Here is a 13,951-nt window from a genome sequence, read left to right as displayed (position 1 = left end):
GTTGTAGAATTGATAGAAAGAGTACAACAGGAACCTGTCAATTTCTAGGAAACAAGCTTGTGTCATGGTTCAGGAAAAAGCAAAATTCAGTTTCTACTTCTACAGTCGAAGCTGAATATATTGCTGCTGGCAGTTGCTGTGCACAGATTTTATGGATGATAAATCAATTGTTGGACTATGGTTTGCAAGTTGAGAGGATTCTAATTTTCTGTGATAATACAAGTGCAATTGTCATCACTGAAAATCTAGTGCAACATTCAAGGACAAAGCACATAGATATCAAGTACCATTTCATAAGGGAACATGTAATGAATGGTACTGTGGAGCTTCATTTTGTTCCAAGTGAGAAGCAACTTGCAGATATATATCTTTACCAAGCCACTGGATGAATCCACCTTTTCAAGGTTGGTAAGTGAGTTAGGTATGCTTAATTACTCTTAAATCTATCTGAGTTATTTTGTAAGTTGATATGCAGCCAGAAATTTAATTGATTTTTCAGTCCTGGATGAAATTTTGGCTAAGTCAAAATTTACATCTCGACGGATGACCCTTATCCATCGAGTTTGGTCATCCGTCGACACACAATTTGCTAATAAAAAACAATTACTTTTCTGGAATATTTTATATCTTGACGGATAACAGTTTATCCTCATCCGTCGAATTGTCTTAATCTCAGCCGTTAATTCCCTGTACATTATCTATCGAGTATACTTACAGTTTGTAAGCATTACACGACAGATAATGGGTGGAATTTTAGCAGTTTATTTTTAAACGACTATTTTAGGCAATTTCTATTTTTTTAATTTATTTCACTTTATTATTTTTATCAGTTATTTTTGAGATAGTATAAAAGCTTATTTCATTACAATTATTTTCTTTTATCATTCTCAAATTCAACTGCTCTAATTTCATTCTCTCTCAAGCACTTACTCTCCTTCTCTTCAAGATTTTATTCTCTAAACAATGGCACCTGTTGTAAAGATTATGTCTCAAACTGGGTACATTTATGAGAAGAACAATTTCACTGTATTAGTTAACTAGGGTATTCAGCAATCGGATGATTATCACAAGATGATGGACTTTGTGAAGAATTGCAAGCTCAATTATGTCATGCTGGAATCACCCACAATCTTCTGTGAAGTTGTTGAAGAGATGTGGACCACTGCTACCTACAACTCTACTGACAAGACCATCACTCTAACCATCAAAGGTAAAGAATTATGTATCAATAGTGATGTGATAAAAGCATGTTTCAAAATTCCTGATAACAAGCCTCAACCACAGTTGCTTCCCTTGTTCCCAACATCTCCAGATTCTTAAACTGGACCAAGTTTACTATGCTTTGTTATGTTCAAATTCAATATTATTCGAGATATTATGGATTAAAAATAAGAATACGTGGCATATTATTGATTCACAATAATAGCCTTTATTAAGTGAAACCTCTTTTTAAGTGATACCTTTATTTATTATTTATTTTAATTATAATTTAAAATTAATTTATATAATCATTTAATATTAATTTTTCGATCTCGGCCCATGTTTCTCACAGTTATCAACTAGTATATTATAAAGGGTTTGTCTAGTATGTGCCCATGAGCACATACTAAACAATAAAACTTAATAAAGTTTGGAGTGGCTTGATTGGTGTATTTGTTGTTAATGCAGGGGTCACCATTATTTAAGTACTCCTCTGTTTTTTATTATGTGATCTTTGATTTTTGCACACACTAACTTTTAAGTGTTTTGACCGCATAGTTAGAATAATATTTTTTAATTTTTTCTTTCTGTGAATAAAAATATATAACTAAAACTTTAATTTAGAAAAATAAAAATTTTAAAAAAATTATTTTATCTATGTAGTCAAAAATACTCAGGATTGTGTGCAAGAAAGAGTCAAACGACATATAAATGAAAACAGAGGGAGTATTGGCCAATCTAAAATTATAAAAGTCTGTGTTTATGGCACACAACAAAACCGTATTATAAATCTTTAATCGGAGATAAGGCGAATATGGTACTGAAATTTATTCAAAACACAACTTGAACTACTTGCATGGAATCATAGACCAACAATTTTGTAAAATAAAAATGGCACATTAATGTGTGTTTATATTTTCAACACAACACGAAATTTTATAAGAATACTAAATAAAAGTTATAATTTATCGGAGTGATGGCAAGTTTTGAAGTCTGCAAAAGATTGAAATGCAAATAATGTTACTCCTCCGTCCCATCCCAATTTATGTGTCAAGACTTTTACCCGTAATTTAAGTTGCATTAACCGTATGTCTTTGTTAATTATTTTTCAAATTCTTTTTGTGAATAAAAGTTTGAGATTTATATTTTTATCCACAAAAAAAATAATTACACTACGAGAAAAACGGCTATTTCCTACCAGCATTTTGGTAGGAAATGGTCTATTTCTGGTAGGAAAAGGAGGCAATTCCTACCAAAAGGCTTGGTGGGAGTTGCGCCAGTCGGAATTGCTTTGTGGTAGGAATTGATGTTTGTATTTCAATTGACCCCACTTGCCATAAAACGCCACATCACCTGCCACGTCATTCAAATATGGACCCTAGTTGATGATTTGGATTGTGTGGCCCAGATACGTGGCATGCCACGTGGCACGTCCCTTTGACAAAGTCAAGCCCTTTTCCTACCAGAATTGGTAGGTTTTGTGTCATTTTTTCCTACCAACGTTGGTAGGCTTTGATTGATCAACATTTTCTACCAACCTTTTCCTACTATATATCTTAGTTTATATAAGAACCAAAACCTACCATTCTGGGTTTGTAATGGGTATTCTGGTAGGTTATATTTGGTAGGATTTTATTATTTATTTGCCAAAAAAATTATTTATTTCTGGTCATTGCCATAAACTAAAGCCAAACACAAACTAAAACACAAGTAACCAACATACAAATACATAATCAACAAGCACAAAATAGAATTCAGTACATGATCAATTCATAATTTGAACAATTGTATCATTTCCGGACATAGTTACCGGACACTAAGGATTGACCAACCATCCATAATTAAAAATAAAAGCTAAGTTTCCGGCAACTATATCCCTACTTCAGAAATTCACCATTATCCTAATAATGCTTACAAGAGCGTAATACTGAAAACAATCTAAGTCTAACCAAAAGCATTTTAACCAAAAGCATTTAAGTCTAACAATTTTAATGACAAACTTCATAAAATAAAGAGTTTCAGGGGAGCAGATTTAGTCATCCTCACGATCGGAGCCTTCAGAATTTCCTTCTTCATCTTCGCCTTCAGATGCGCCTTCTTCCCCATTAGCATTCTGACCTTCCCCATCAGCAGCCTCAACATCGCTTTCATCGTCAGAGATGTTTGTTACATCAGTCTCCTCATCAGAACTATAAAGAACCTGCAATACACAACCGATTCGCGATAAATCATCGACGCTGAATAAATGGCAGATTGGTACGAAAATTGCAAAAGAAAATTACCTCTTTTTCCTTCTCCTGATACCTCTTGAACATATCTTCCACAAGCTCTTTCACGAGATGCAGCACTTTATTTGAAACAAACTGAGTGAATTCACTATAAAACAAACTCAGATAAAAATAAGATGTTGATAAATTTCACTATGAAACAAGCCTAAATTTGCATTAAGACACATAAAGACACATTTACAAAATTCAGCATTATGAACTGTATAGAGCAAATCAAATAAAGTTCTGGAGTTCACAAGATTTGGCTAATAAACATTAAGACATATTTGCAAAATCCAGCATTATGAAACAAGCCTAAATTTCACTATCAAAATCATCTTGAGATATATGGTAGAATCATCTATTCGGCTAATTAAAAAAAATCCAAAAAAGAAATACCAGTAAATACGTGGGACGTTAATTGCTTATATAAACTGTATAGGGCAAAGTCTAATAAAGTTCTGGAGTTCACAAGATTTGGCTACACAGTGAGAACAGTGAGTTTATGCAAAATCCAGCATTATGAATTCTAATATGCATAGAAAACCTAACTTGTATTTCAACATATAAATGCATAATCAAACTCGTTAAAAACTCAGATATATTGTCATTTACTTCTAATAAGTTATATAAAACAAATTATCCAATTTTAATTTCATACCGCAATTTCCTTTGCAGCCTCAGTTGTGTAAATTGGCATGCCATCAGCATCCGTTTCCTTGTGAGTGTGTGTTTTATCCCATACTTCAAGGCGAGTTGGCATAACGCCATTCTTTTCCTCAGTTAAAATCTAACATATAGATGCATAAAGATAATTAATATTAATAAACAAGATTCTAAATCCAAGTTCTATTTTACTAGATTATCATAGCTTGTGTTCATCCGACTCCAAGAAATGAACCATCCCTTCCCATACCAGATCACTGAAGTAGGAAGGTTTAACTTCCAGCAGCGGCTTTTTTAACTTCTCGGAATTTGCATAAACTCGCTCGTTTTCTTCATGCACTGTTCGCTTAATCAATGCCTTGAGATGCCCAGTTATAGTCCTATAAGCCTACTTACGACTTTGACCCTTCTCATGTCTGAAATATTTCTGCAATTTATATAAACATAAGTTGTTCAATAGTGCAGAAATTACATGCAAATGATCATAGTAAACAAAATAAAATGTTTAAATAAGTATGTAATGCCACCTTTTAACATAACCTTTTCCTCTTAAAACATTTAAATTAGCAATTACCTATAATCTAATAATAAAATAAAAATCAAAAAGTTGAGAAACCAATTTTGTCCTAAAATAATACTCTTATATTAGATGCTTCCTATCTAAAATTGGAAAACAAAAAGGTAACGGATGAAAATATAAAATCTAGCAGAGAGACATGATGAGTGGTAAATCTACAGAGTTGGTTGTAGACTACAAATCTGACATTACTCCAAAAATTATCCCAAGTATATCTTTCACAACCATCACACAATCAAAAAATAACTTAACCTCCTCTGCCTTTTACTGACACCATGATAATATTTTTACCATTTTCAAAATCAACCATCATGTCATCTTAATCTTAATTATATATATATATATATTCTCCCCCAATCAAACCCTAACACCATCAATCTTATTTTAGTAATACTACTACTGAAACAGAGGAGCCTTTACCTCTTCATTCTGATTTAATTGCCAAATCTTGGAGCAAACAAAAACACAAACACAGTAGCAAACAACTAAACTATCAATTAAAAGTACATGTGTATTTTAAAGTAAATCAAATTCAAGAAGATGGATACTTACATAGAGTTCAGTAATAACTTTCTCAACCCATTTAGGATACTTATCATTGATATCAGTCCACGTGTAAGCTCCCACTGGCCAGAACCCGTGAACAATGCCCAGAATTGTCTTTTTTGCTTCATCATGCATTATGCTACAAAAATAATAATCGTTACTAATTGGATATATATTAAAGTTAGGTAAAGTAGTAAAGAATAAAATGCAACAGTCTATAAATTTAGACTTACACTCCATTTGAAATATCAATACGAGTCGGCTTTACTGGAGGTGTGGAACCAAAGAGTCCACGGGAGTTTGCTCGCTTTCTTGGACCCATCCACTCAACCAATTATGCCCTTGTCTTCCCCCGGGGATAAGACTGTGATATCGCTAAAGCTTTGACCTTTTCCTTTGATGTTGCCGTCACTTTGCCTTTGCCTTTTCCTTTGCGTGAACTCGCATTTTTCTTAGACTTAGCGATCTTTCCATTCTTATTCACTGGAACTTTTTTGCTTTTCTTTGCAGATGTCACCGGAATCTTATCCTGGAAAACCTTTTCCAATAACCCTGTAAAAAATAATATTAAAATGCTTAAGTGACCTAGCTAGTTAATTCTCATGGATGATATGCATTAAACATATAACTTAATGCATTATCTTTTTGTTTAAGAACCAATAATATGAGGTTTATGAGTGCTCATGATTAATATTAAACATAATTAATTAAGTTACACAAAAAGATTCAGGTGTTTACTCTTAACTAATTAGCTTTGATTTCATAATTTTCATTGATCTGAGAACTAACTGCGCATTTATCTTATCAGACTAGACAAAACTCTGCATGAATCAGTGGGATTTTCCTATATTGTTAGCAGTCTGGAAGTGTCAATTATATATAGTTTCTTGATTATAGTTTACAAAGCTTAACTTATAAAGTTGAAATGGCCGGAGCCCAACTCTAATCCTACATAAAACCATACTTCAAGACAACAGATGTAGTAGTATATCATTGCATTTACTTAACTTGACCTAATGAAATTTTGAACAATTTCAAATTAATTATAAATATCCAAATGCCAACATATATGACTAGGCTCTTCCTAAGCTTCAACCCTAACGGACTAAGCTTCAACATATATGTCTGTTGGCATAGCAACAGACACACACTACGCACATTTTGTCGACCGACCAAACACACACTATCGACCAAACACACACTATTTTACAACTATATATGACTAGTACACATGTGTATGTGAATCCATTGCATATTACAATACTAATCCACTACAACATCATACGTATACCTAAAACTTAATACGTAAACTTAAATAAACATAAAAAACATCAAAATACATATTTAAGCACATAGTTTAGTAAAAAATGACTGAAAAACCCATAGTCAAAACATAGTTTCATCAAAAATCAATTTTGATGGACTTAAAATCACATTTAAGCACAACCCATAGTAAAAGCATGCATAATAAACACAACCCATAAATATTGCATGCATATTGCCCAAAAGCCTCAATATCTAGCCTAAAATCCCCGGTTTAACACCCGATACTCTTTAAAATTTCAAAAGTTAACACCCCAAACACAATAAACATCTAATCCATAATACCCAATACACAATAATGCATACATATGATCATATACACACATAATCATATAAAATCGAATAAAAAACGAATAATAACAAAAGGTAAAATATATAAACGAATAGACGAAGAAATGAATAGATGAAGAAAGCTTATCGATCGAAATAGATGAAGAGATGATGAAGAGATGACGAAGAGATGAAGAAGATATGATGAACTGGTAGGGTAAACAGAGAGAGAGAGTATGGTGAAGAAATGTGGCTGCTCGAAATGAAAGAATAATCTTAGTAGGGTATATGTGTTTAATCCCGAATTAATTTTTTAATATTTTATTGTTTGATCAGAACCTACCAATTTTGGTAGGTTTTGATCCCAAAACTGGTGGGTTTTGACATGCGCGGTAAATTCAATTTTTTCGCCAAAAATGTGACGGAAATGCCAAAAAAATGAGGTGGGATTCGAAATCACTCCCCACAGAATCATTTACAATATACTAGCCATTGAGCCAAAATGGTTTTTCTGAAAAAATTGGCACAAACAAGTATATCTTAGTTAAAAAAAATTGGATAATTTTTATTTAAAATCAAATATTTTATGAGATTATTAAAATAATAATTTAATTATTATTTTCAGGTGTTGCCTTTTCCTACCAGTTTTAGGTGTATTTCAGACTACACTTGGTAGGAAATACCCTAGTAGGAAAAGGACAAACAACTTTTTTGGGCAAAACCTACCAATTTTGGTAGGAATTAAAAGTTTGTTTTATAGATCTATTATAAAAATATAATAGCTTAATTTTTAAAAATTCAATATTTCGACAACATGTATAAAATTAATGTATCTAATCATCCTTAAGGTTGGATTATTAAAAAAAAAATACAAGTGTGTAATCCTCAACATCCTCGACACTTTGAGTTAAAAACCTAACTCAATCTTCGAACAATCTCGACGTTTCTAAACGATTTTCTTAGTCATAATTGTTTTCTTACCCAAATTTTTTTCCTAGTTTTATTTCACAATAAAATGACATTTCACTTGAAAAGTTTTAATTTATCGATTCATTTTCATATTTAATATTTTCTTTTCGCAATAATTATAATTATCCAAAAAACAAATAAAAATACGGGACTATAAGTGTAATCAACTAACTTTTAGAGTTTCACTATTAAAATGAATAATGTTCATGTTTATAGAGTTTGATCAACGGAAATGTGACAAACCATGGGCGAACAGTACAAAAAAAAAATATTTTTCTTGTATTTTTTTTTCTATAGATCTATTATAAATACTTAATAGCTTAATTTTTAAAAATTCTATATTTCGACTACATGTATAAAACTCATATATCTAATCATCCGTAAAGTTGAATTATTAAAAAAAATCCAAATGTCTAACCCATCCCCGACACTTTGAGTTGAAAACCTAACTCAATCTTCGAACAATCTCGACGTTCCATTTTCTAAACGATTTTCTTAGTCATTTTTATTTTCTTACCCAAATTTTTTCCTAGTTTTATTTCACATTAAAATAACATTTCACTTGAAAAGTTTTAATTTATCGAACCATTTTCATATTTAATATTTTCTTTTCGTAATAGTTTTCTCACATTTCCTACCAATATTGGTGGGAAATAGGTGGTAGTCGTTTCCTACTAGTTTTGGTAGGAAATTATTGGTTAGAAATATGTCGTTTTTAGTAGGTTTTAAAATAGAAGGTTGGGAACCGGCATTTTCTACCACATATTTCCTACCAAATGTTATTTCCAACCAGTTATTTCCTACTAGAGGTTATTTCCAACCAGTTATTTCCTACTAGAGGTTATTTCCTACTAGATGTTATTTACAACCAGAAAATTTAACAATATTTTAAATATAGAGAATGTAGAAAATTTACCAATATAAAAAATGTAGAAAATTCACCATTAAAATTCATTACTAGTATAATTAAATTTCAAAATACATATCAATCAATATCTTCAAAAACATCGGTTTCTTCTTCTTCTCAATTCTTCGTTCTTCTTCTTCTTCTTCTTCTCTTCTTCCTCTTCTTCCACTTCTTCCTCTTCTTCCTCTTCCTTCCTCTTCTTCCTCTTCTTCCTCTTCTTCTTTTGCTTCTTCTTCTTCTTCTTCTTTCTTCTTCTTCTCTTCTTCTTCTGCTTCTTCTTCTGCTTCTTCTGCTTCTTCTTCTTCTTCTTCTTCTTCTTCTTCTTCTTCTTCTTCTCCTCTTTTAACTTCTTCGTCTTCTTGTAATTCTTCATCTTCTTCCTCTTCTTCTTCCATATTTTGAGTTCAATCAATTCGAATGGGATCGTATTGTGCGAAATCAATGAAAAAGGACGATGAGGACGCATTTGATACATTCTCTTGAAAAGCCTCTTCATTTGATTCATTGGTAGTTTCATCAATAGGACGATTTTTACAATTCACAACGGTATACAAATTGCTCCGAGGATTCAATACACTAGGAGCATAGTATACTTGAATTGCTTGACTAGCCAAAATAAATATTTCATTCGACTTCAACCTTGATTTCACATCAATAGTCACAACACGATTTTTATCAACCCGAACACCATTTCCAACACTATCAAACCAATGACATCTAAATAAATAAATAAAATTTACTTCTCCATAGGTAAGCTTAATAATTTCTTCTATTTGACCATAGTAATTAACAAGAACATCATAGTGAAAAGTGCCTTTAACAAAAACCCCATCATTAACATGAAACTTATATCCATTAACCAAACAATCTTGAAAAGAGAAAATATTGCATACCGGTCCATCAATCAAATGTTTGAAAAGGTCATAGTTTACACTATTTTCAACCTATACACGATAAAAATATGTATTATATTAGATATTTTTATATCAAATATACCATATAATATGTGGATTAATGAAAGTACATTTTCTCTAAACCAAGGCTTAAATTCGGATTTTTGGAGCGACTCCAATCTTTCATTTGATATATGTGGATCATTCGCACGTATGTGGGCATCAAATTCCCTGAAACACAAAAGTGATTAGTAAATTATATATGACACTATACAAAAGACACATGTAGTAAATTAACATTTAATTACAAAAGACACATGTAGTAAATTACCGAATGTACGGTTGAACTTCCGGCATATTTAGTAGCACATAATATTCTGAAATCATCAAATCACTTTTATTTTAATACCCAACAAACGTGCTTTCCAATAGTTTGAAGAGGATATCTAAAAACTTCTAAAATATTTCTTCTTGTGCTTTAACCACAACTTCATTCCGACGTGCGGTATTATGAACCGTGTTTATGGAGGAGCGAATGTAAAATGAAGAAAAATTGATCATTTCTTCCTCAACATATCTCTCCGCAATTGAACCTTCCACCCGTGCTCAATTGCCGGCCTTATCTTCATATGCTTCAACAATCGCTCAAAAGGGTACATCCAACAATAGTAAACCAGTCCTCCGAGTCTACATTCTTCAATCAAGTGTACAAGTAAGTGTCCCATAATGTCAAATAAAGCAGTGGAATGACCGTTTCGAGCACACACATTGTCCTCATACATGTTTTCCAAGACATCAAATCTTCGCGTAGTAAAATGGACGACGCAAATATCAAGGAAAATATTTGAGGAGAGCGGTGATAGCTTTAAGAAATAAGATGGTAAAAATTCACGAAAAGCAATTGGCATTAACTTTTGTATGAAAATATGACAATCATGCGATTTAAAACGGTAATTCTTAAAGTATCCCATTTGATACAACGGGATATATTCGAGACACATCCATCGGGAAGTTTAAGTTTAGAGATCCAATTACACAAAAGCGGAGTTGAGTTCTAGTAATTGTGTAAGGTGCTTTAGGCATGATCCCCTTTTCATCGATCCACAAATCACGTCGTACATCTAGATATTTGCAATCCGCTCTGATTTTTTTTTATCTTTAGTCTCGATACGATCATTTATAATTGTGTAAAATATATTCTCAAACACATTCTTCTCGGTATGCCTAACATCAACTACAATATCGTATATCATGAGATGCCCAATACGGTAGTTCCAAACATTAAAAAGTGGGTCCAATGATGATCTACCCCATAGCCCCTAGGCTTGAATTTACTAAAAGTGTTTTCGGGTGGAGCGAAATCTATTTGCAATAAAGCAGATAGTAATTTCTCACCCTTGGTATGACCATCAAACACCTTAAGTTCCGTTGTAGATATTTTTTATTTTTCTTTCGCATCGGATCCTTTTATCCAAAAAAGGTTCGATACGTTCCATAGAAACAAACATTTTCCGCAATTCTTAAGTTAGAAACCTTGTACATTCCAATAAAACCGGGCATCCCATCTTCCCCTTTTTGTTGACCAACCACTAAGCATACCTTAAAGCGGGGAAAAATCACTAATTGTCCACATAATTGCCGCCTTCATGATGAAATTTGTTTTCAAATGTTGATCATAAGTTAACCCCGCTTTGCCATAAAATAATAATTCATTCATAAGGGGCCTTAGAAACACATTGAGATTTTTTTTGGATTATCCGGACCGAGGAACTTAGTAGTGTCATAAACATGAACGGTCTTTTCATACAATAGATGGAGGTAGATTATAGACGACCACTACAACCGGCCACAATGTGTATATTATTTTCCGGAATTTCCAAAGGATTGAAACCAACACTCGACAATCCAAGTTCGAACCATTACAAAACTCCTAGCAAAAAGATGGGTATCGCTTGTCAAATTTTTTCAATCATCTCCATCCGAGGGGTGACTTAGCTCTCCCTATTTTATTTCTCTATTCTTGTGCCAAGTCATATATTTAGCCGTATGCTCCGACATGTATAATCGTTGTAAATAGGGAATTAGTGGAAAATGTCTTAACACCTTCTTTGGTATTTTCCTTCCATTTTTCCCATGAAAATAACATACAATTATTTGCACACACATCAATTTTTTCATATCCCAACTTCAATTTTTTACCTTTTTCTTCATTGCATAATAAGAAACCGGTAGCTTATGATCTCGTGGCAACACTTTCCCAATAATATCAAGTAGTAAATTAAATGATTTCTCACTACAATGAGATACGTCTTTGAAATGTAACAATCTCGTAGTGAAAGAGAGTTTTGTATAATTTTTGTTACCGGGATAAATAGGAGCTCCCGACTCATTGGCATCGGTGTAAAATTGAGAATCATCAAAATTTGGAGATTCTTCAGTATCATTCATACTACTACTATTACTACACCTCGTATCATTGAAGCTATAAAATCTTGCCCGAACTATCTCGTAACAACCCAAACATATACACCGGTGGTTCCACAATTGGTGGTGCATGTCATTTACGATGACGTGTCCGTCGAGATTCCATTGTTGGCTCTTTCTCACCATGTAAAGTCCACACGGTATATGATTCAAAAAATCGGGAAGCATACAAGTGAAACTTTATGGTATCTAAATTTTTTCAATGACCATTCCCACAATTCTTACAAGGACACAACGTCTTATCTTTTGTCAACCCAAACTTTTTTGCCGAAACTAAAAATTCGTCCACACCATTTTTATACTCATCCGTTAACGTAATGCGATCACTTTTCATACGATGTGATATCCAACCACGGTTTACATTTGACATCTACAATATCAACAAAACTATATTTCAATTTAACTTAACTTTTTGGAATTGTTTACATTTCAAGCATATATAAATTATTAACATACAAATTATAACATCTTTCTCACCATCTACAATATTAACAAGCACCATTTCAATTTAACTTCACATTTTTTCTCTTCAATTATAAAGCATATACAAATTATACATACAACATACACAATATCATCCTAACTAACATAGAACAAAAAAAAACTTACAATATTGAAATAAAGAACAATGAGATCAAATTATACCTTTATAATGAAAGTGATTCTTGAAGAAAAAAAACTTCTCCCTTTTCTCCTTCTTCTTCTTCTTTCTTATCTTTCTTCTTCTTCCTAAATTTTCATCTTATCTTCATTCTATTAACACCACCCAAAACAAAACTAAAAAGGTGGTGGGTCCATTTTTAAAATATTAATAATTTCAGGCCTTTTCCTCCCAAATATGGTAGGAAATGCTTTTCATGGCCAGATGTCCTTTTTCTACCAATATTGGTAGGAAATGACCTGAATTATTAATATTTTTTTATAATTCAGAAAAATGTTATATATTCTTAATAATATGTGGCATGCTGATGTGGTCGGTGGGGTTATTTTCACAATAAAATTCTACCAAAACCTACCAATCTTGGTAGGAAACACTTTCCCACCAAACTTGGTAGGAAATGATCTCAGATTGAAGATATTATTTCTTTTTTCATAAAAAAGTTTAATCAATAAAATAAGTGAGGGCTGGTTGATGGGACCATTTCGGTATCAAGTTTTGGTCAAAACCTACCAAAATTGGTAGGTTTTGAGTTTCCCACCAATATTGGTAGGTTTTGGTGCTTACGTGTACACAATCTGGGCCCCACCTAGAGCAATTGCTACCGGTTTACGGGTTGGTAGGAAATGCTCTACCATTTCCTACCAAGTATTTCTTGTTTCATTTGCTTGGTAGGAAAATGTCGTTTTTCTTGTAGTGTTAAAATAATCAAGGTATACAATCATTACACATTAAAATATGCCTAAAAGTCACAACAAATTTAGGATGAAGGGAGTATTTAACTTGGAAAATCAAATTCTAATTGTTTATAATCTAATAATGTCATTTAAAACTAAAATCTAGTACATACAAATAGTTAAAAACAACTCAAATTAACTATATTATTTTACACAACCACAGTCACCTCCATCTCCTCTATCCATCAATTTAAGTTTATAATAATAACATTATATATAGTTCTCTTGTGCTATCTATGAAAAAAATAATGGTATAATAGTATATTGTAATTAAACAAAAATAGTACATAAAAAATCAATTTTCCTAGTATTTTCCAATTATCTTATATAATAATTTAAGTCAAAATTCAATTCATACCAAGTCTTATAAAAGAAATTCTATACATGCAAAAAAAATTAAAAAAATTAACTAACTATACCATATTTCTAATAGTTAACATCAATCACCTCTCTC

The sequence above is a fragment of the Apium graveolens genome, unplaced genomic scaffold, assembly GCF_009905375.1.
Source record: "Apium graveolens cultivar Ventura unplaced genomic scaffold, ASM990537v1 ctg7919, whole genome shotgun sequence".
NCBI classification, from domain to species: domain Eukaryota; kingdom Viridiplantae; phylum Streptophyta; class Magnoliopsida; order Apiales; family Apiaceae; genus Apium; species Apium graveolens.
This window is presented reverse-complemented; position numbering follows the sequence as displayed.